Genomic DNA, 22076 nt, shown 5'->3' on the forward strand with positions numbered 1-22076 from the left:
TTTTCTCTATTTGACACATTCGCAAATTTTCGTTTTTAAATTACTTTGCACTCAAATGATGACTCACCTAGTTTAATACAGTTTCAAATATTTCTTCTCTAAATCCATAGTGTTACATGTAACGTTTGAATACAATGAAATTTGCTCCTGACAATATAGAAAAATAATAATATTCAAAAAAATATTACAAGTCAAATAATAGTATTTTCGAAACAAATAATATTTAAGGAAAATATTAGTCAAACTTCTTAATAATAAAAAAATGATAATTTTAGAAAAATGTATCAAACTTTTCTTTCACAAATAGAGTTCCTTCTACAAACAAAAATTTTCAGCACAAATGAGTTTCTTAAAATCAGTACTCTTTATTCAGGTAAATTCCGTCTATATTAATTCCTATCATCTTTTGAAATATTACGTGTGAATTATACATAGATTCAGTTAAAAAGCGCGAAGCAATTCACACGAAAGCAAAAAGCTTTTGGCAACAACTCGACTCGTTCGATGATGAGTGTTTTCGTTTCCCAACGACATCGAAGTGTTTCAAATCCAATTTCTATAATGCTCTCCCCCCTCGTCCACCCTCTCTGCATCTTCAGCTCCGTTTTTAACCAAGAGGATAAACGAAAGAGTGAATGCAAGCGCGTCCAAACAAACCAGGACCGGGGATTTCAACAGTTTCGCGTTCCGAGGGATTTGTGAAAACGGGCTCTTCGATTTCGCAGAAACTTCACTCGGAAAAGAAACGCGAAGATTGTATGATAATTGCAGAACGTGGTACCCCTCGGATACATTTTGGCCGATTGAAATGTCGGGAAACAGCGTTGAAATCCTTCAGGATCTACTGGCGGGCATCGGCGCTTCTCGTATCGCGGTTCAGTTTCTGGCGCCGTTTCATTTTGAGGGAGGCTACGAATATAAATTTTAGGGGCTAAGGATTTAAGCTGACAGAACGAGTAATTTCATCGTCGGATGCGGCTCTTTCAGAAAAGATACGGCCATAAGAGTTATACAAAATAAACTAATTTAAATTGCAAATAAGTCTGCTTGAATATTTTTACATATACGTATTCCTGCATTTTGAATCGTTTCTTTATCGAATATGTTAGTATTTAAAGTACAATATAACATCAACGTTACATTAATTTGAATTTAATGCTTCTGTAAGAAATAGACCTTCACGTTCGTTTAATGCGAGTCGGGGCTCTAACGACAGGAAATTAAAAGAAACTTGCGTTAAACGAGAGCCAGTTACTTTTCTTGTAAGTCGCTCGTTCATTGGTTGGACGTCACGTGTGGGAGGCAGAATGGGGTATGTGCGCATGCGTGAATAGCATACGTGATCGGTGGGCGTTCCTGTCGTGCATTAAACTGACGGGCATTTAGTACAAGCATACTCTAAGGGTGAAAGTAATATCACAGAAATTATTGTAGAACTTATTGTAGGAATGATTGTAGGATAATATTATAGAAATTATTGTATGAATTATTGTAAGAAATATTGTCAGATAATATTATAGAAATTATTGTAGAATTTATTGTATTGTCTATGTATCATGATGATTACAAAAATGCTTCAAAGAGATCCTGATAAAACTTATGGTAAAATTAAGAAACTTAATAGAGTTATGTTACTTTTAAGCTTCAAGACTTTAACATACTTTCCGTCCACATACATCTGGCTTGCCATAGAGTCTCAAAGGCTGCCAATCAGGATTAGGTCAAGAGTAACTGTGTTAACTAGTTACTTCTAGTTTGGAACTCCTTTGTGAATTATGTACAGCTACGTTATCTTCCGTTTAAAAATTTGATACACATTTTGAAATACGTTTGAGAGCTCCAGTAATGGATTGTTTGTTCGTTTGCCTTTTTCGGACGAATCGCGTGCAAATCTACGAAGGAAGAGTCACACGCAGTTCCTGTCGCAAAATAATCCCCTATACCGGCTTATTGATCAGATCACAAGTCGTTGGAGCACGCCACCCCATTTCGTCCACCCCTCTCTGTCGACGTTTCCTCCCCCCGTACAGAAACCGGGCATTTTTATTCGTGCAGTTTCACCCCCCATCCTTCCTTCCGTCTCGCCTCACCTCCCCCACACCACCCTCTCGACGACACTAGGGTGGCAAAGTCGTGAGAGCGCCATTTTTTATTTCACCTACGTCGAGGAAAGGCCGCATGGAGATTCATTAATAACAAGCTGCGGTGGTTCCTACGAGGATTAGAGAGAGAAAGAGAAAATCGGGATGGGACCGAGAAGGAGGGGGTTGGACTCGTTTGTTAGGTGGGATCAATCCTTGAACGAATATCGGGGGTGGAGGGGTGCAAAATTGCACGAGTCGAAATATTCGATGGATTAGAGAACACGTGCCTGCGCGACCCGTCTAAAGGAAATTGGTAAGAAATTTTAATAAAGGTAACTGCAATTTAAGGGTCGTTTCAGCGCTACGTATTTAACACCAGATTTGATATCACTTAGTTTTATTCTGTAAGGGATATAAAATTGCTTATGTCTCCTTAGTCAATATTTTAATAATTAATTTACTGATTTATCACTCGTTTTTAAAGTGAAATTAAAATATAAGGGATGAATGAACTAGCTTATACCACTCCTATCCTCCTTAATTAATAGTTAGGGACGTAATTCCTGCAAACGTAGGAAGGTTCAAAATTAAATTAGGATTTGAAATTGAAGAAGAATTTATACAACTGTATATGTTCTACAACTCACCCCTATTAAGCGTTGCAGAAATAGAAATTAAACAAAAGATAGAAATATAACTATTCGAAAGTAGAATATGCAAAGATTTCTGCGGATCTAAATAATTGAGAGTAGGTTATATTGTTACAGAAATGTCAACAACACATTTGCGATTCAGATACGAAAGAAGTCGAATGCAGTCGAATAAAGGTGTTTTATTATGCGTCAACATATTACTGTTTCCTTCCACCGTGGGTCGTCCCGCCACGACTTTTTATTTGGCCAATCCTAAGGATCGGCCTCCGCCGAGAAGCGCCTTGGGGTGGATTGCTGCTGTTGCAACGAAGAAAGAGAATTTTTGGTATTTTTCGCGAGAGGAGAGAGACAGAACGGCGGACAAGAAAGGACAGATTATAGCTGGTGGGGGTCGGTTAAATAAGGAACAGAAATAAATAGGAAGGGAAGAAAAGAGCTCGTTAGGGGGTCTCCGTGAGTTTCTGAGTACCCAACTACCAGACCCTCTTCTCTTCTTTTTCTTTATCTCTCCTATGCTCTGCGTCCTTCTTCGTGCCGTGTCTCCGATTCTTCCTCTTTATCTTGCTCATTTCGTCCGTCCTCTTCCGTCTCGCCATCCCTTTCCGTGTTCTTGTCCTCGTTTTAGAAACCTGTTTGTCATCGCTGTTTATTTTCTCTTGAAATTATCAAAAAATTGGTGGCACTGAATGGTTTACTGGCATACCGACACTTTTCATTCGAATTTCACAGAAATAAAATTGTTTAGAAATAAGAAACTTTTCATTTGCTCGTTTGAAAGAGCTGAGGGGTGACAAAGAATTCTTTGACCGTGTTGAATAATTGTTTCAATAAATATAAATTGTTTTGATAATCAAAAATATGTTATACATATTGAGTAATATGTTATCGACATAAATCATGTTAATAAAATAGCATGTATGAGGGTGGAAACATAGTATGTCGGAAAAGTAACGGAACTGTGTATGTTCAACGTTGTCAAGAAAGTCTTTGAGGTCATGTTAAACGGGCCCTTCATACGACCCATTAACCTTTTCGCTACGGTCGTTCTACCAGAAAATGCGTCTACACTTTTACAAATTACTTTATCTTGCTACGAACGTAAGTAAAATAGTCTATTTCGTCAGTCATTATTTTTAAAACTATTAGAAAATTTTTAGCTCTAAAACTTCGTCACTTAAGAATCTTTAATTTTGAAAAGTTTCAAATTTAAAGGATTTTTACTGAACTTGAAGATCAGATGTGTGTAGGTTTCTAAATTTTCTAGTTTAATAGAACATTATTATTCACGGAATAAAGCATCCCCACGACTTGTGTAAAGTTTGCACCGAATATCAAGAAACTCAAATTAGTCATATGCACCTCACACCCCAAACCAAGAGATCAAGTATCAAAAATGTCGTTTAGTAGGGCATTAACGAAATCCAAGGATCTGAAACTTTAACGGGTTAATTTTTCCTAGCATATTCAGTATAAGGCAACCCTTTCAGCATGGAAAGGAGATCGTCGCCCTAGCAAAAGGTCGACTAGGTTTTGTCGGGGGCTTTCGTCGGCGAGTTTAACGGGGTTTTGCTGGTCGCTGGATCGAGGGTTTAGCCTAGGTGGAAAGAGATGGTTTAGCGAGTTACGAGCAATTGCCCACCGCCATTCTGCGCCATTGCTTCGTTCTTTAACCGACCAGCCACTTTCTCACCCCCTAAGACCGACCTCTTGTCCCCCTCGTAGGAGGGTAGCACTTGATAGGAACCGGTGAAAATTGCGTGATTAACCGAAACCGTCTCCTTCCCCTCGGTTCATCAGTACGCTTCTACGACCACAAGGATTGGGATGCCTTCGGGTTATTTGGCCACGGACAATCCTGAAGGACCACGATGTCCTGTTCCATCGATGCTCTTCGATACATCCGGCCGTGCCAGTGGGGGATCGTTGAAACGATGGAACTCCGTCCAATCGTTGTCGCTTTACCCCGAACGACCTGTCTTGCGGTTTTATTGTCGTCGATACGACTGATCAGACGGCGAAAAGTTATTGCTGGGTCAAAAGGGACGGACCTTTTGAATCGTATCACGAGGTTCTGGTTGCGTATTAGTTAGATGTTCATTTTCAGTGATTTATTTAACTCGCAATTCAAGTGACAGCACGTGGTAATTTAATGAACTTTCGCAGATCTCGATAAGGAACTCGATTTCTAAAATATAATTTGTCGAGGTCATGATTTTGAATAACTTTTATAGATGTAACCACGTCTTAAGATATTTGTAAGATTTTAGATAGGCTGCAATTATATTTCGTGCTTTATGACGGTTTCATATTTGTTATATGTAACATAACCTATCTTAACCATACATGGATCACATATGAATAAGCTAACTTAACTGTGTATAAAATTAACCTAATTTAACCATAGGTTAAAGTAACCTAAATTAACCATTAATCATATATAACATATATAACATATATGAAATTAACCATATGTAACCATATATGAATTTAATCATATGTAACCATATATGAATTTAATCTAGATTAACCATATATGGAATTAACTTAAATTAACCATATATTGCTATATATAAAATTAATCTAAATTAAACATACATAACCACATGTAACATTAATCTAAATTAACTACATATGACCATATATAAAAGTAACCTAAATTAACCATTAATCATATATAACATATATAAAATTAACCATATGTAACCATATATGAATTTAATCATATGTAACCATATATGAATTTAATCTAGATTAACCATATATGGAATTAACTTAAATTAACCATATATTGCTATATATAAAATTAATCTAAATTAAACATTCATAACCACATGTAACATTAATCTAAATTAACTACATATGACCATATATAAAAGTAACCTAAATCAACCATTAATCATATATAACATATATAAAATTAACCATATGTAACCATATATGAATTTAATCATATGTAACCATATATGAATTTAATCTAGATTAACCATATATGGAATTAACTTAAATTAACCATATATTGCTATATATAAAATTAATCTAAATTAAACATACATAACCACATGTAACATTAATCTAAATTAACTACATATGACCATATATAAAAGTAACCTAAATTAATCATTAATCATATATAACATATATGAAATTAACCACATACGACCACACACGAATTTAATCTAAATTAAGCATACATAAACATACATGAAATTAATCTAAATCAACCACAAACAATCATATATGAAATCAACCTAACCTAACCACATATGACCACATATAAAATTTTACCTAAATTATCCATACATCTGTATATTTATAATTGATAGACAATATTAATTTAATTGTTCAAAAAATCTTGTAACATGAAAATGTGTTCGACAGCGACAATCTTTCATTCCGTTTCTCTTTTCTTTCCACTTAAATTTGCCACAGATCGAATTATCCGTCAGTCGCGAAATTACGCGAGCAGAATCAGCACGAGGAGCGAAACGGAGCGCAAAGCTTAATGTGGATAATCCGTGGTTGATTGGTTCAATTAAATGTGCCTGGAAGAATGCAGACGATTTGAATGTACATCGACATTCTTGTCTTACGATAGTGATTACTTTTACGGAATAGTACAGTCAAGATTTAGTGTTTTATCTTTGTGTGTGAATTTAATGATAAAAGATATAGTATTGTATTTTTATTAACATTACTCGATTTACAGAAGAGTAAATGTTCTTGGCTTTTGACTTTGGTAGTGTAACCATTATTCGATTCCGAAGAGATTACTGAATGTAAACACGCGACTAGAATGTAAGAAAAATACACTTTATTTAATTACATGTTCAAAATGTATGCCACCTTCCATCACATAATATTCCGGTCTTTTACTTCACATTTCCACTTCTGTAAATCGAGTAATATGTTAATAAAAATATCATGTAACACGTGTTTTGAATTCGTCTCGATGTCCTCTAAAGCTATGAATACAAAAAATGTATGTTCCTATTTAAAAAACCCAAGGTGACCTTGACTTTGCCGAGAGAACAAACTGTTTTCAAAATTTGCTTTACTAATATCTATTGTGCACTTCATACCTGCAAATATTGTTCTAAACTTTTTTTCGTAAGGTGGCTGCAAGTGCGAAAAAAATATTGAATAGCATTGCAAGTACCTTTGTCCCTAACAGCAGTAATTTATATAACTAACTAATTTATATAATTAACCAACTAACGCGTTAGTTTCTCCGTTGTTTCTCTTTGAACCGCCCTTGATTCAACCCAAACGCTTCTTGTTCATCATCTAGAAGCCTCTTCTATGCTTCATACCTGTTTTTCCTTTTTTGGGTCTCAAATTGATTCGCAGACCAATTAAGCTTGAAGAACCAGGGGCTGGCAAAGGACGTTCTCACGCTCGATCGACGGTCTGTCGTCCATGTGTGTACAAGTTTGAACTAGAACCCCGTGTTTGCCTGATAAATATACGGTTATGTACAGAATGTGTCATAATATGCGGACATAACTTTACCGGTGAATTCGGACAACATAAATAACTGGAAAAGTTCATATAAATATTTGTTCTATCTGACCTTGTTTCCGAGTTATGGTCATTTTTGTTCTTCAATCATTCTTTTGATAAGTTTCGTTTACTCGTTTATACATAAAGATTCTATAGATGTCTCATAGGATATTATGCAAGAATAATATAATAACTAAATTCTATCATTTGGAAATGATTATTTAGGTAATTACTATATGTATAATTATTATATGAGAGTTGAAAGATTTCTATAGAAGACTTTTTACTGGAGTTTCAGTGATGTGGTCTTCGATAGTTTCCTGCGCTGTGGGCTCTGGAGATGGATTAGGAAATTGTCTAATGTTATATGCAGTTAGTATATTTAAGGTTACTTCTTTCTTAATTTCGTTCGTAATTCTCATAAGTTCTCAATTTTTCAAATTTTAAATTTTCCTACGTTCCCAAAGTCTTGCATTTCCAAATTTCTATGTTCCCAAATTTCTACTTTCCCGAATTCCTACGTTCTCAAATTCCTACTCTCCCAAATTTCTACGTCCCCGAATTTCTACTCTCCTAAATTCCTACGTCCCCAAATTCCTACTATTCCAAATTGCTGCATTCCCAAATTTCTACGTCCCCAAATTGCTACATCCCCAAATTGCTACGCCCCCAAATTCCTACATCCCCAAATTCTTACTATTCCAAATTGCTACATTCCTAAATTTCTACTCTCTCAAATTTCTATGTCCCCAAATTGCTACATCCCCAAATTTCTCTTCTCCCAAATTCCAACGTCTCCAAATTCCTAAGTCCCCAAATTTCTACGTTCCCAAATCGCTACGTCCCCAAATTCCTACATCCCCAAATTTCTACAATTCCAAATTGCTACATCCCCAAATTTCTACTCTCCCAAATTCCTACATCTCCAAATTCCTACATCCCCAAATTCCTACATCCCCAATTTCCCACGTCCCAAATTTCAACTCTGCCAAATGCTTCTTTCACAAAATTCTGCAGCCCCAGATTCTCACACTGTAAAATTTCTACACTCTCATATCCACATATCCCAATATTCCAACATTCCCAAAATTGTACACTCCCAACTGTCCCAGCACACTCTCAACTCCATCCAAATCTCCAAATTTCCAAAAGTCAACCGATGAAAATACTCCTGTCCTCCTCGTCACTATATTATTCCCATGTAAACCTGATTTGCCGTTGACTGTACACCACGTGCACGTGTCGAGGTGTGCAAAGGGAAAGCTGCAGCCTCTATGCTGCTTTTGGAAGACGATCTTCCAGACGATTTGCTTTCGAGTTGGTTCTGAAGTAGATTGGTGTCCGTTCTTCAAGATTCCGGCAGATTGAGCCCTGTTTATGGTTCATCTCACGGCTGAAGCTTCGGTTATGCTTCCTTTACTCCCTTTTCCTGTCTGACACCTCTCTTCTTTCTTTATACATACTGACTGCTAATGACTTTGTTGTGCGCTCTTTTGACTAGTTCCTCTTTTATAAGTCGATCAGAGTGAACGCTAAACAAACAGAGAATTTCATTAACACGTTCAGTGCCTAGCCTTTTTTGTCTGACTTGTTCAGGCTTTTTGATATTTTGACTAAAGATTGAAAAATCAAAATTAATTCCTTGATGTATGATTAGTTTGTTAGGTCAGTCAGAAGTAACTATTAAGGAGAGTGTTTGTATTTCTTTGACTGCGGCCATTTTGTTTGTTTACATCAGCGTTTATGTCACTCCTGCACCTTCGAAAATGGTGATCAATAATACAATAAATTGTGATTTTGTTCGTAAATACGAAATGTGAAATTTGAGGTTCGGAAGAGTTAAAAACGTGTCTGTTAGATATAGTATACACTACCGTCCATAAGTATCCGGACACTTGGTTCCGTTACATAAAACATAGTTGAACTTTGTACGAAAGGTATTTAGGGTTATCATATCATTTGTAATAATTATTATTAGCTTTTTTGGGGTGTCATAACGTAATAGAATTAATTTTTATGTACAAATTATACAATGAAAGTGTGAAAGTAAAATTCATGTCCAGAAGTACAAAGTCCAAATTTGTGAATCTAATGAAACGCTTTCAATTCTAAAAAAAATTTTAATTTCTACTGTGTTTCATTTCTATGGTGCAGAACGTATTCAGAGGGTTCTTCGATATGTTTCAAGTATTTGTAAACTGTTGGTAGATATTTAGGTTCCCTCAATGGAGATAAGAATGGAGGAAACGCTGCGCACTCTACAGTTTCGGTTTAGTTCGTCTGTAGCTTCTTTTTCATCGAGATATGAGTTCCAAACGAGAATTATCAATAGAAAAACGTTCCAGTATTCTGACTTTCGCAGAAAAAAAATCGATTTTACTTACTGCGGCAGATACTTGAATAACTTTCATGCAACGCGAATGCATATTTCGCTTGTGTCCGGATACTTATGGACGGTAGTGTATGCAAGAAGTATATGTTATAAATTGTAAAAAAAGTTGATTAAATTCAACCAAGTTTAAAAAATTACGAAAGCTAAAATTGAATTCATAGAACATTGAATTAAATTAATTTTAATGTAACAATCTTGTTATTCATAAAAATTGAGAAAATTGTATATTGGTTATATGATGAATATTTTAACAATACTAGTTTGGTATAATACTAGTATAATACTGGTATAGTACTGGTTTGGTATAATACTGGTACAATACTAATTTGGTATAATTAATTTTAATATAACAATTTTGTTATTCACAGGAATTTATGAAAATTGTACATTGATTATATGGAGATGAACATTTTAACAATACTAGTTTGACATAATACTTCATACCACTGTTTTGTTTCTTGTATAAAAAGTGATCTTTTTATACATTTTTATTTCTTAAAAAATGCTGAAGAAACTTTCAAATTGCACAGTGAAAAAGGGTGATATGACATTGACAGTTCTTTTCTAAATGAAATTTACACAATATAGTTTTCAAATATTCAAAGTTTGTCCAGTTGAAAAATATTCAGAGTTTATTTTTTAGTTCAAAAATATTCACAGTTTATTTTCTAGTTGAAAAATATTCGAAGTAATAGTTGACTCACGTACAAGGAACATAAGGTATAAGCGGAAGGGACAAAGTAGGTTTATTAAAAAGACAAACGCGGTCGACCTCAATTATCGACAAGAGAAGTAGCAGGTAGGGTTATTTAGACGCTGTATTTCTGGAGATGCGAAATAATCATAGGGTGGAAAGACCCTTGTGTATGGGTCAGGAACTGTCTAATTAACGTTACCCTGACTATTCACTGAATACACACAACAATCCATGTTAGATCTAATTATTGAAATGGAACATCAAATTAAGAGACTCTAATTGTAGTATGAGTTTGAGAAAATTTTGCGACGCTATTTGTACGTCTGAAATAAAATCATATGTGAATCAAAAATGATGTATTATAAAATTTTATGTTAAGAATGAAATCATATGTTGTAAAATTGTGAGTCAAAAATAAAATCAAGTATTATAAACTTGTAAGTCAAAAATAAAAATATTATGTTGTAAAATTGTGAGTCAAAAACAAAATCATGTATTATAAACTTGTAGAAAAAGAATAAAATCATACATTATAAAATTGTGTGTCAAAAATCACGTATTATAAAATTTCATGTTAAAAATGAAATCATATGTTGTAAAATTGTGAGTCAAAAATAAAATCAAGTATTATAAACTTGTAGGTCAAAAATAAAAATATTATGTTGTAAAATTGTAAGCCAAAAATAAAATCATGCTTTAATAATTAATTTACACATTCTCCTTTATAAATGCGTATTCACATTTTACCTGAAAGTAAAAATTTCACCCTTTCTGTATTTATTAATAATTTTCCAATGTCCAAATATAAAATTGCAATTATCTCAACATTTTCCATAACTGCTTAAATTCAACAATTTCGAAATTATTCAAAATTAACCTTATACAACCAGAAAAAAATTCTTCATTAAAGCACGATATTCATCGGAGATATCGGAAACGTTTAATAAGCGAATATCGTTTGGAAAAGCTGTGTCTATGGAAACAATATTGGTTACGCTTGAACGATGTACGACAAACAGCACGAATTTCCCTTCCTTTTATTATATTTCCCATTGATTTCGTATATTGCAGTCGTTGTTCCCGTAATAATTTCAGGTTAAACTTCTCGATATTTACACGCGTTTCCCGTTGACGGATCGAGAAATAATTTTGTGTACACTGCAAGAAGCGGGAGAAAAAGTTTTGCCTGTACAAACATTGCCTCCTAAGGGACAATTAGAACGGTCCATAACACGCCGGGATATTCGTATACCTTCGAGCTAATGTGCTTGCACGACTCCGATTACATTATGCGAAGGGAAAGGGCTGAAATCAGATCACTGACACGTTATATATTACCACCGATGAATATTGCCTTCGATTATTATAACTTTATACTCTGATGACTTGTGATGAGAAAGATCTCTTTTTTGGCTGAGTTTGATTTATAAAATGAAAAAATTTGTATTTGTATTTTTTGTCTTGGTTTAATATTTCTCGTGATGTTTGTGACAATAGCTTTTTCTTCGAAAATTCTTTTTACAAATTTTCCAATTTTCCAATTTTCCAATTTTTCGATTATCCTATTTTTTGATTTTTCAATTTTTGCAATTTTCCAATTCTCCATTTTCCTAATTTTCCAATTTCCAACCTTCCACTTTCCAATTTTCCATTTTCCCAATTTTCCCCATTTTTCAATTTACAAACTTCCACTTTCCAATTTTCCCAATTTCCAACCTTCCATTTTCCAACATTCCAACTTTCCAATTTCCCATTTTTGCCAATTTTCCATTTTCCCAATTTCTAACTTTCCAATTTTCCAACTTTCCATTTTTCCAATTTTCAAATTGTCATATTTTCAAATTTTCAAATTTTCAAATTCTCAATTTCCCAAATCGTCAAATTTTTTAATTTTCAAGATCTCAAATTCTCAAATATTCAAATCAGCAAATATACAAATTTTCAGAATCTAAATTCTCGAATTCCCAAATCCCTAAATTTACAAATTTTTAAATTTACAAATTCTCAAATTCTCAAATTCTCAAATTCTCAAATTCTCAAATTCTTAAATTTCTAAATTGTCAAATTCCCAAATCTCCAAATTCACAAATTACTAGATTTCTAAAGTCTCAAATCCTCAAATCTCTCAAATTTTCACAAATTTGCAGCTGTCCAAAGTCTCAAGTTCACAAATTCTTAAATTTCTAAATTGTCAAACTTCAAATCCTCAAATTCACAAATTACAAGATTTCTAAATTTTCAAATCCGAGAAATTTTCATAAATTTGCAGATTTCCAAATTCTCAAATTCCCACATCTCTAACTTCACAAGTTACCAGATTTCTAAATTCCCAAATCCATAACTGAATTTGTAATTTGAAAATCATAAATGAATTTCTCTTTCCAAACCCCTAAAACTTCAAATTCCCAGATTTCCAACTTCTCAACCTCCCAAATCCCTAAATCTCCAAATTCCCGTATTTCCAACTTCCCAAATTCCCAACTCCCAACTATAAACTACTGTATCCATCCCCACCTCCTCCTTCTTCAAATTCACCGAAATTTTTCTCTTACTATATTCTTGTCCCTCCATCGCGTAAACTCACATGTACAAACGCACCCTCTCCACGATCAAATATTGATGCGATGCGAATGTGTTGGGCAGGGAGCCATCCTCTGATTACAATGCGAGATAGCGACAGGACTATTAGGCCGTGTCTCGAGAGGAGAGGGTGGAAATGGAGAGAAACACGAAGGAAAACGGGGATGCCAATGGTTTTCACCTTGAAAATGGAGACACGCGGCAGGAAGCTCGTTAACATTTTTCCCTCGGCCCTTTTCGAGCATCGTCTGTTTGCTTTCGATTGACGCTTTTTATTTTATTTGGAAGTCTCCTGGGGTTGGTTGACTCTCTATGCAATTTAGACAACATGACTTCCTTAATTCTTTATAGAAAAATAAATACATATTGCTTTTCAACATAGTTTTCGAGGAAATCAAACTTAACCTCTTGCACTTCTTAATTTTTTTTTACTTATTGACTCCTGAATTTGACTGACTCCCGAGTTCACAAAATACACTACCGTCCATAAGTATCCGGACACAAGCGAAATATGCATTCGCGTTGCATGAAAGTTATTCAAGTATCTGCAACAGTAACTAAAATCGATTTTTTTTTTCTGCGAAGGTCAGAATACTGGAACGTTTTTCGATTGATAATTCTCGTTTGGAACTCATATCTCGATGGAAAAGAAGCTACAGACGAACTAAACCGAAACTGTCGAGTGCGTAGCGTTACCTCCATTCTTATCTCCATTGAGGGAACCTAAACATCTACCAACAGTTTACAAACACTTGAAACATATCGAAGAACCCTCTACATACGTTCTGCACCATAGAAATGAAACACAGTAGAAATGAAAATTTTTTTTAGAATCGAAAGCGTTTCATTAGATTCACAAATTTGGACTTTGTACTTCTGGACATGAATTTTACTTTCACACTTTCATTGTATAATTTGTACTTAAAAATTAATTCTATTACGTTATGACACCTCAAAAAAGATAATAATAATTATTACAAATGATATGATAATCCTAAATACTTTTCGTACAAAGTTCAACTATGTTTTATGTAACGAAACCAAGTGTCCGGATATTTATGGACGGTAGTGTAGATGAAGAACAGGTTGTCAGTAACATGAAATTCAACAAAGTGTGAAGTATGTGACAAATACATTTTTCTTTTATTACAAGTAATAAACAAATGATGATGTATTTAATCAATTTATTTATAAGATCCAAGAGAAAAATGATGTCAAGTCACATTTGACATGGAAAGGGTTAGAAATTTATTTAATTCATGTACTATTAACATAAAAAAACATGGCTTCAACATTCAAAGATCAATTTTTACAAATAAGACCATTATTCCGTAAGTTTCTACACAAGAAAATTCTACCCAAACAATTTCGAATTTGCACCAAACGTTTTCCTCAATTTCAGGCAATATGGAGGTACCATGGAAAATTCGTATCAATTACCGAGCCTATCGATTCTCGATTAATCAGCATACGTAGAACCACGAGAGTGAATTGGCCGTCTCTTTTCCCCTGCGCCCCCTTTCGTTTCCTGTCGCCGTTATTTCGCGACAAGTCCGGTACACAATCAAGACGAGCGGATAGTGTTTACGAAACGTCGTTTCACCGAGGACGGGCTAATGGCTTCAAGACATTAAGTTAATTGCTCGGCACATCGTACCTATGTACTCGCATTTGCGTGCACGACGAACCCATCTTTCTTTCCCTATCTGCCCTTCCGCGTCCCTTCCCACCTTTCTTCGGCCGTCACGTAATGTTCTCCGTAATGGAAGCATCGTAAAGGACATAAGTGCTTCCAGCGTGGATTTTTCGCGGAAAAGAGCCTCATCTTCCTCGTCAATATTCGATCCATTAAAGTCCAACTTTTCAGACAGTTCGTTGCACTCACCCCGGATGATTTCAATCCACGATATTGCCAATTGGAATTACAGAAAATATTTTTCTACACCGAGAGGCTCTTTTCATCGATTGGTGTTTGCATGAAAATGTTTGAAAATATTATTTTAAACGTCTATTATAACACAAGTAAATATTATATCGTTATTATAAATAGTTTAGTGATAGAATAATAGCGTATAGTTTAGTGATTTAAATTTTCGCGCGCTGACGGAGTAATGGCGGACCGCTAAGCGAATAAATGTGGTCACTTTCTATATTCATTATTTTCGACAATTGTTACTTATTCTAATGTGAGATACCCTATTCTATTTTAAACGTCTATTATAATACAAGTTAATATAACCACTGTAAATAATAGCGTGTGAATAGTGATTTAAATATTCGCGCGCTGACGGAGTAATGGCGGACCTCTACGTCCTTGTAAGCGAATAAAATGTAAAAGTAACGTGATGACTTTCTGTATTCATTATTTTCATCAATAGTTACTTATTCTAACAAATTTTTAGTAATAGTAATTCTTCTCAAGTGTCATTTATTCTAAGATAAGATATTCAGCAAACAATTAAAATAAAATACTGAAAAGTTGAAGTAAAATCTCGAAGTGGCTACAATATCAGAGGTTTGTATAGGCATTCTTTGCAGTCATTGGCACAATATATATCGTAGAAATTCGAAATATCGTTCGAGCAGACGTTATCTTCCCTTTTTCCCCTGTTTCCTTTATTTCTGTCTGCGCCTTGAATCGAGACGAAGCGAAATTACGGCTTCGTACATGGAGGATACCGTTTAATGGATACTTCAATTAAAATTGGTCCAATCGGGGACGGGTTAATTAAAACGGTATTTACAAGAGACATGAAATTTAATGGAAAACTCTTCATTCATCCGCTATTGAAAGTCATAATGCCGATTATGTAACGGAGAAGCAGGAAAGAAGCAACGTGGCATTTATTAATTCGACGAAGACCGAGACGGAGCGGGTTAATCGTTATAGAAGAAACTGCTGACGAATTCACGAGCGAGCCTTATAAATATGGATGCCTTCGAGGAGCTATGCGGACCGCTGTTATAACTTAACCTAGAATTGTCGTGGAATTATTTCTCGCGAAGACCATCCAGCTAACCGTACATTTCCTACTTTCGAACAATTTTTCTCTTTTTTTTTTTAACGACGGAAGGAAAACGCTGTTGAATCGAATCGTAATGCATATTAAACTACTGTTCACCTCTCGTTAACAAAGATATTCGATCGCGGGGCTCTTCGATTCCCAGTCATTATACTTTGCTTTCAAATACTTTTTATTATATTTATCATCTTATGGTAATTCGTTTTGTCGAATTTAAATTTGTTAAACTTATTTTGTTACTTTAAATTTTAATATTTGTTATATTTTTTTGTATTTATTAGTGGAAGGTTATTATTGTTTATAGTATTTTATTATATCTATTGTTTTGAAGTTAAGTTATATTTAGAGTTTATGATTTTGAGGTTGAGAAAGATTTAATCATTCATCATTTTAAGGTTAAGTAATATTTAATGACTATTTATTTAATGTTATTATTTAAGATTATTACCTAATCTTAAGGTTAGGTTAGGTTAACTTTAAGGTTAGGTAATATTTAGTGATTATTTATCATTTTAAGGTTAAGTAACGATGTACCTATATACATATTTCACAATAAACATTACCATGCACATATACAATTAATTTTACACTAAACATAATGTATCTAACATACAATTTATTTTACAATGAATGCAACCTAATCCATTTTACCATAAATGATGATATATCTAACCGAATAAACACTACAAAACATTCAATAATCAATATATTTGTACACGTGCCTTAAAAAGAACAAAAATAAAATGAGCACTGTATTGTAAAGAATGAAAAGAGAGACGGTACTTTCGTCGCTGATTTTTCCTACCCGTCGAACCGTCTATGTGTATTTACATAAAAGGGTGAGTCGTTGGAATTTTTAAATCAAATTCCTTATCGGACAAGCACGAGTTCGGGCAAAGGAGTGGGTATGGGGGGTGTAGCTGGAACAGGACGTGGGGTTGATGGCGCGAAAAAGGTGAGTTTGTATCTACGAACAGGAAGAGGTAACGAGCTCGTTCCTTCTTCATCAGTTCTAAAATACTTGCGACCCCCTCAACTGTCTTTCCTCTCCTTTTAATTCCTTTTGTCTGCTGTTTTACTTTCTTCTTATTATTTTACGATTTATGTTTTTGTATTCGGTCAAATATACTCTGTTTATATTTTTTCATTCAGATAAAAATGCATGTTAAAAATTTCACTTTAGAAATGTACTATACAGAGATAAAAAATACTTCAATTAAAAATTTTATTTTAGAAATGTAATGCAACGATAAAAATTATTTCACAATTTTTTAAAAATAATTTCTGTAGCATGTCTCCAAAATGGAGTCTCAAGTTTTGTTCACCTACGTTGTTTTGGTCTAAAATTTCAACTGTGAGAATTAATATATATTAATTTTATTATGGGGTTTAAATACAAAACAGCAAAATGTAAGACAGTACAATCTTATATATATAAGATATAAATAAAATAATGACATAAAAATTGAAAAAAATTTACATAATTTATTTACATACAGTTACACAATTTTAATTCTATAAATTGTACAATCTTTACAATAGACATATCTGCGCGGAAATCGACTTTCCCTCATTTCGAGGAGGAGCAGATTCGAGATTGCCGCCATTTCCCAGTGGAGCACCTTTGATAAGAAAGCCTCGAAGATTTATGTCTTCGGTAACCCCTCCTTTTGCCTTTTAGTCCCTCCTTCAATCTCGTGTTCTCCTCATTTTTGTGTACATTATTGTATCAATAATTTTGCAAAATTTCACAGCAATAAATAAAAGTTAACATTCCACTTCCAAACAAACGTATAATTATTAACTTACCCAACCACCCCAACGCTACTTACTTTGTAGTCCAACTTACAACTTGGTAAAAATCTAAATAAAAACCTCTCTAAACTCTAATCTAATCTAACCTGTCTAAATCTAACTAAAAACCTGGATAGTCCTCTAGAAAATTGAACACCCAGTACCGAAGTCGATTTCATCCCCATCGCGGAGCATCGTTAAACTGGCATTAAAATCGTTCCAGCATCTCCTTTTTCTTCGTTCCCAATCATCGGTATGGTGACACGAACTTTTCCGTAGGCGTAACAGTCGCTATATAATGTATTCGCATGCATATAGTGGCTGATCGTTAACGTGGTAGTCGGTCGTTCCTTGAAGGGCTGTCAGGTGAGAGAGAGCCCTCGAGCGTAGGGAAATAGGAGTGCTATCGGGGTGAGAAAGGCGTGATGAGAGGGTGGTGGAGAAGGTCGATGTGAGAAAGTGGAAAGAGAAAGAGGGACTGTCAGTGAAAAAGGGAGAGACGAGGAGGTGGTTAGAGAGGGGTGGGCTCTCGGCTTTCGCGAGTATTATCTTGTCAGCGCGGATAACGACACCTCGGCGTCGTTCTACAGCCCTCATCAATTATAAATCCCGGCTACCTCTTACTACCAATCGCGATATCCCTATCTAGGGGCCCGCAATCGCAGATCGAGACGTCTCATTATCTTGCTAGTCGGCCATTGCGGTTTCGTCACACGCCCCCCTGTTCGAAACAGGTTGGAAGACCAATCGTGTGTATCGTCACCTTCAGACACTTTACTCGCCCATTGAGAGCGATTGTAACGTTTAATAAGGTCGTTAAATCGCTACGTGGCTTTTTAACGCTTCTTTTTGCGCAAATTCGATTGCTTCCTCAATTTTGAAGCTTCCTTGCATTTTTAACCTCTTCTTTTAACACTCGGTACACACCGCTTAACACTGTCTTAATTAATTTGATACATTTTCTTGAAAATTAGTACACACTGTTAAACGAAGGAAATATAAATTATCATCTTTCGTTCCGCATGAAGGTTTATTTCAACATTTGAATTTGTTTAAATAAGAGCATGTTCATCAATGCACCGGAAAGGGGCATCGAACATCTTGCATTTTTCGTTCCGCATCAAGTTTTACGCTAACGAGACGGCAAAGGCTGCGGAATCGCCTGAAAATGTAAAGCTTTTGGCTATCAGGGGCTAACGATCCCGTCATTAAGAAAGTTAAAATGAATGGGCTTTGTCGGCGTCTCAAACGCAACGATTTTCCTTTATCGCGAGGAATTCTTCGGCCCTTCTGTCCATCTTTCTTTGGGTAGGTGCACCGGGTCCACCCCAGATGGACAAAGGGTGTTTCACATAATGAAGGGTTCTGGTTCGTCAAATAAAGAGTCGGTGTCGTTGCGTCTGCACTTTTCAGTTCTTTCTTTTTTTCGGGGGAAATTTTCCTGTCAGTGTCCCTTGGAAAGAGCTTCACCGGAAATGATCTGCCGAATGCCATGAGACACCGGTTTTTGATCTCAGTTTTAATGATTATAACGTTCTCTTTGTTTCTTGGGGAAAGCTATCTTTCGTGGGGAATCGATTAGTTGGATAGTGCAAGAGAAAACCACGTTTTTAGATAGTTTTTATTTTTTTCTATTATGAACACTTTCTATAAATTTTTAAGACATAATATTGCTGGAGTTCTTAATTTATGGTTTGTTTCCTGATTTAAAAGTTCCTTTGCATGAGAAAATGTGGATTTATTCATTCATGCATTTGATTTATATTGTTGCAAGATAACAAATTTAGAAATAAAATAAATTATTAACTTTGTCGTATTTAACCTTGAAAATTATTGTATAGAATTGAAAAATATTTTGTAAGTCAAGGACATCAGTACTGACTATGATGAAACTTGATCATATAATAATTAATAAACGAAAAATATTGGTACATACTGTAGAAATTAAATTAAAGTATTTTAGAATATTTTTTGGAAATTTCAAATTTACTTAGTTCAAATACTAAGTTCAAAATTAATAATATTCGACATTGTTATTGTACTATAAATAATGCAGTAAATTATTTAAAAATTTATTTGAAATATTTTATTGTAGGTCAACCTATTTTTTCAAACAACATCAATGCATAATAACAATGTTGAACTCAATAATAAATATGTCAGTGTTAATTGTAGGTGGGTTTTGTAAAATTGAAACATCTACATCATATTATCATTATTTTTTAATACTTCTAATAATGAATTTGAAAATATTAATAATAATAATTTGTAAAAGTGAAATTAAATGAATAAATAATAAATAAATGAGTACTTGTTAAATTGAAATACCATTACAGTGGGACACCGATGTGGCACAGTTGTACGCTGGGTTGCCTAACCCTAGGAGTTAGCATTATGCATATTAGGGTCGCTTAACCCTTTAAAGGGGTCCTTCATCCTTTCATTCGTCAGAGAATGGCTGGTTGCTCAATTTAAGGTGCAAATTTACCATTAAATGTATCGCAATTTGTCAAACATTAAACCTTCATAATAATTTAAATACCCATACAAAATTAAGTTATTTAGAAATTAGTTCATAACAAAATTTCAGTGACAGTACTTTTTGTTAAATAGGAACTGTACTAAAGTTTTTCTTGAAAGACATTAAATATTTACAATAATTTAAATGTTCATAAAAAATTAATTTATTTAGAAATTAGTTAATAACAAAAGAGTGGCAGTACCTTTCTGTTAAATAGGAACTGTTTCTTGAAACAATAAACCTCGAATTTTATCAATTTAATTAAAAATAAAAATTACATCCAATAAACTTGTATTATAATAAAAATAAATAAAATCCAATAATTCTTTCAGTATTCTACAAAATTATTTATTAAAATTTAACAAAGAACCTTCAATAAAAATAATTATTCAAATCAGCAATATTTCTGCCATCTGTGAATTATTTGATCTGCTCAAAATATAATATTGTTTTGATTTAACACAGACAGTAAACAGTAATTCGCTTGAACACAAACAGTAATGAAAAATGGACTAAAAAATTAAAGAAATAATGGAGCAATATTTTTAGAATTTTTCCATTATTTGTAGGAACACTTGTGACATGTTAGGGGTTGAAGAGAACATTTGCCATAATACCATCTGTGGCCACGTGTGTCGCTGCTGTTGAAAAAAAAGTTACCCCTGACGAAAGAATTCTACCGCATCGATACGATGGCGGGTCGAAAAGGGTAAGCTGTTTTATCGACCCCGAATTTCTCTTTGCTAGTGTCATTTACAATTTCACCACTAGATCGATCTGATATGCCCACAAAATTCATGGTAGTCCCATACTTTACGCTTGTTAATTTTCTCATTTTTATTTCGTTCACCTCAATTTGTAAAGAATAACGTTTAATTACGGTACCTGATTGTTGATTTTAATTAGAGTGTAATTAAAGTCGCTTTAGCTCTCGGTCCTATACAGCTCTTCGTCGAGAAGATTAATTAAATTTCACGGGAGGTCATTAAGTATTCTGCCCTTTGTTCCCTGTGGTAGGTCTGAGGCTGTTAAAAGATTAAATCTTAATGGACTGTGAAGTAAATCTGTTTGAAATCACGTCGTAACAAATTTATTACTGATTTGTAGGAATATTAAAATTATTCGGGTCTCTAATTTTGCATATATTAGAAAAAGTTATTGCGCGGGAAATTCAAATTTTGTCAATTGTTTTGAAGATCAAAAATTCATGAGAGAGAGCGGACTTACTTTTATAGTTCTTGCAGTTGGATGTATTAAACTTTATTTGGGATTTTAGAGCCTCGAAAAAAATATGCATGAAACAATATTCCATAAAAATTTATTGACAAAATACCTGAAAATTTACATAATATAGAAATAGTATAAAAAAGTTAATATTTGAGTTTAAATGCAAAAATTTTAAAAATTGCTGTAAAAATATTTTGGATATTCTATATTGTAAAAATTGTTAAAAATTTAATATAATATTTTAAACATAATTGAAAAATGATTCATGCCCTTTCAATTCAATTTTGAACAATAGGTGGTGTGGTAGTCTCAAACATGATGTATAGTTAAATATTATTAAACAATGGGTCCTGTTCTTGTTACATGAGAAAAAAGTATTCATCGATAAATATAAGTAATTACCGACTTAATATACAAAGAACGGCGTTTATAAACAATATCATACAATATGAAATACTTACTTAAACTGTCAAAAATAAAAACGAAATGACAAGGGACTGCTTTGCTCTTTAAAACCACGCATAATTACACTTCTCTCTGTGTTTACTAGAATGTTCTACAAATAGAAAGAACAGCTGTTCACATGTATGCATTATTAAAAGTTA

The 22076-nt window shown here is 34.0% G+C and overlaps 1 protein-coding gene and 1 long non-coding RNA gene across 3 annotated transcripts in view; both read right to left on the minus strand.

The window, feature by feature from the left end:
• Nucleotides 1-22076, minus strand: part of LOC100879000 (UPF0489 protein C5orf22 homolog) — a 469523-nt gene that overhangs the window by 34150 nt on the left and 413297 nt on the right. The gene's annotated exons all lie outside the window — the stretch shown is intronic.
• LOC105662129 (uncharacterized) overlaps nucleotides 1-22076 on the minus strand; it is a 53640-nt gene that overhangs the window by 30637 nt on the left and 927 nt on the right. Inside the window, exons 2-4 of the long non-coding RNA XR_001095508.2 lie at nucleotides 21933-22027; nucleotides 21472-21577; nucleotides 21130-21269 (exon numbers count right to left, since the gene is read on the minus strand). This is a non-coding gene — a long non-coding RNA (uncharacterized LOC105662129). The remainder of the gene's footprint in view (nucleotides 1-21129; nucleotides 21270-21471; nucleotides 21578-21932; nucleotides 22028-22076) is intronic.

Source organism: Megachile rotundata, chromosome 3 (genome assembly GCF_050947335.1).
Source record: "Megachile rotundata isolate GNS110a chromosome 3, iyMegRotu1, whole genome shotgun sequence".
In the NCBI taxonomy this organism is placed as follows: Eukaryota; Metazoa; Arthropoda; class Insecta; order Hymenoptera; family Megachilidae; genus Megachile; species Megachile rotundata.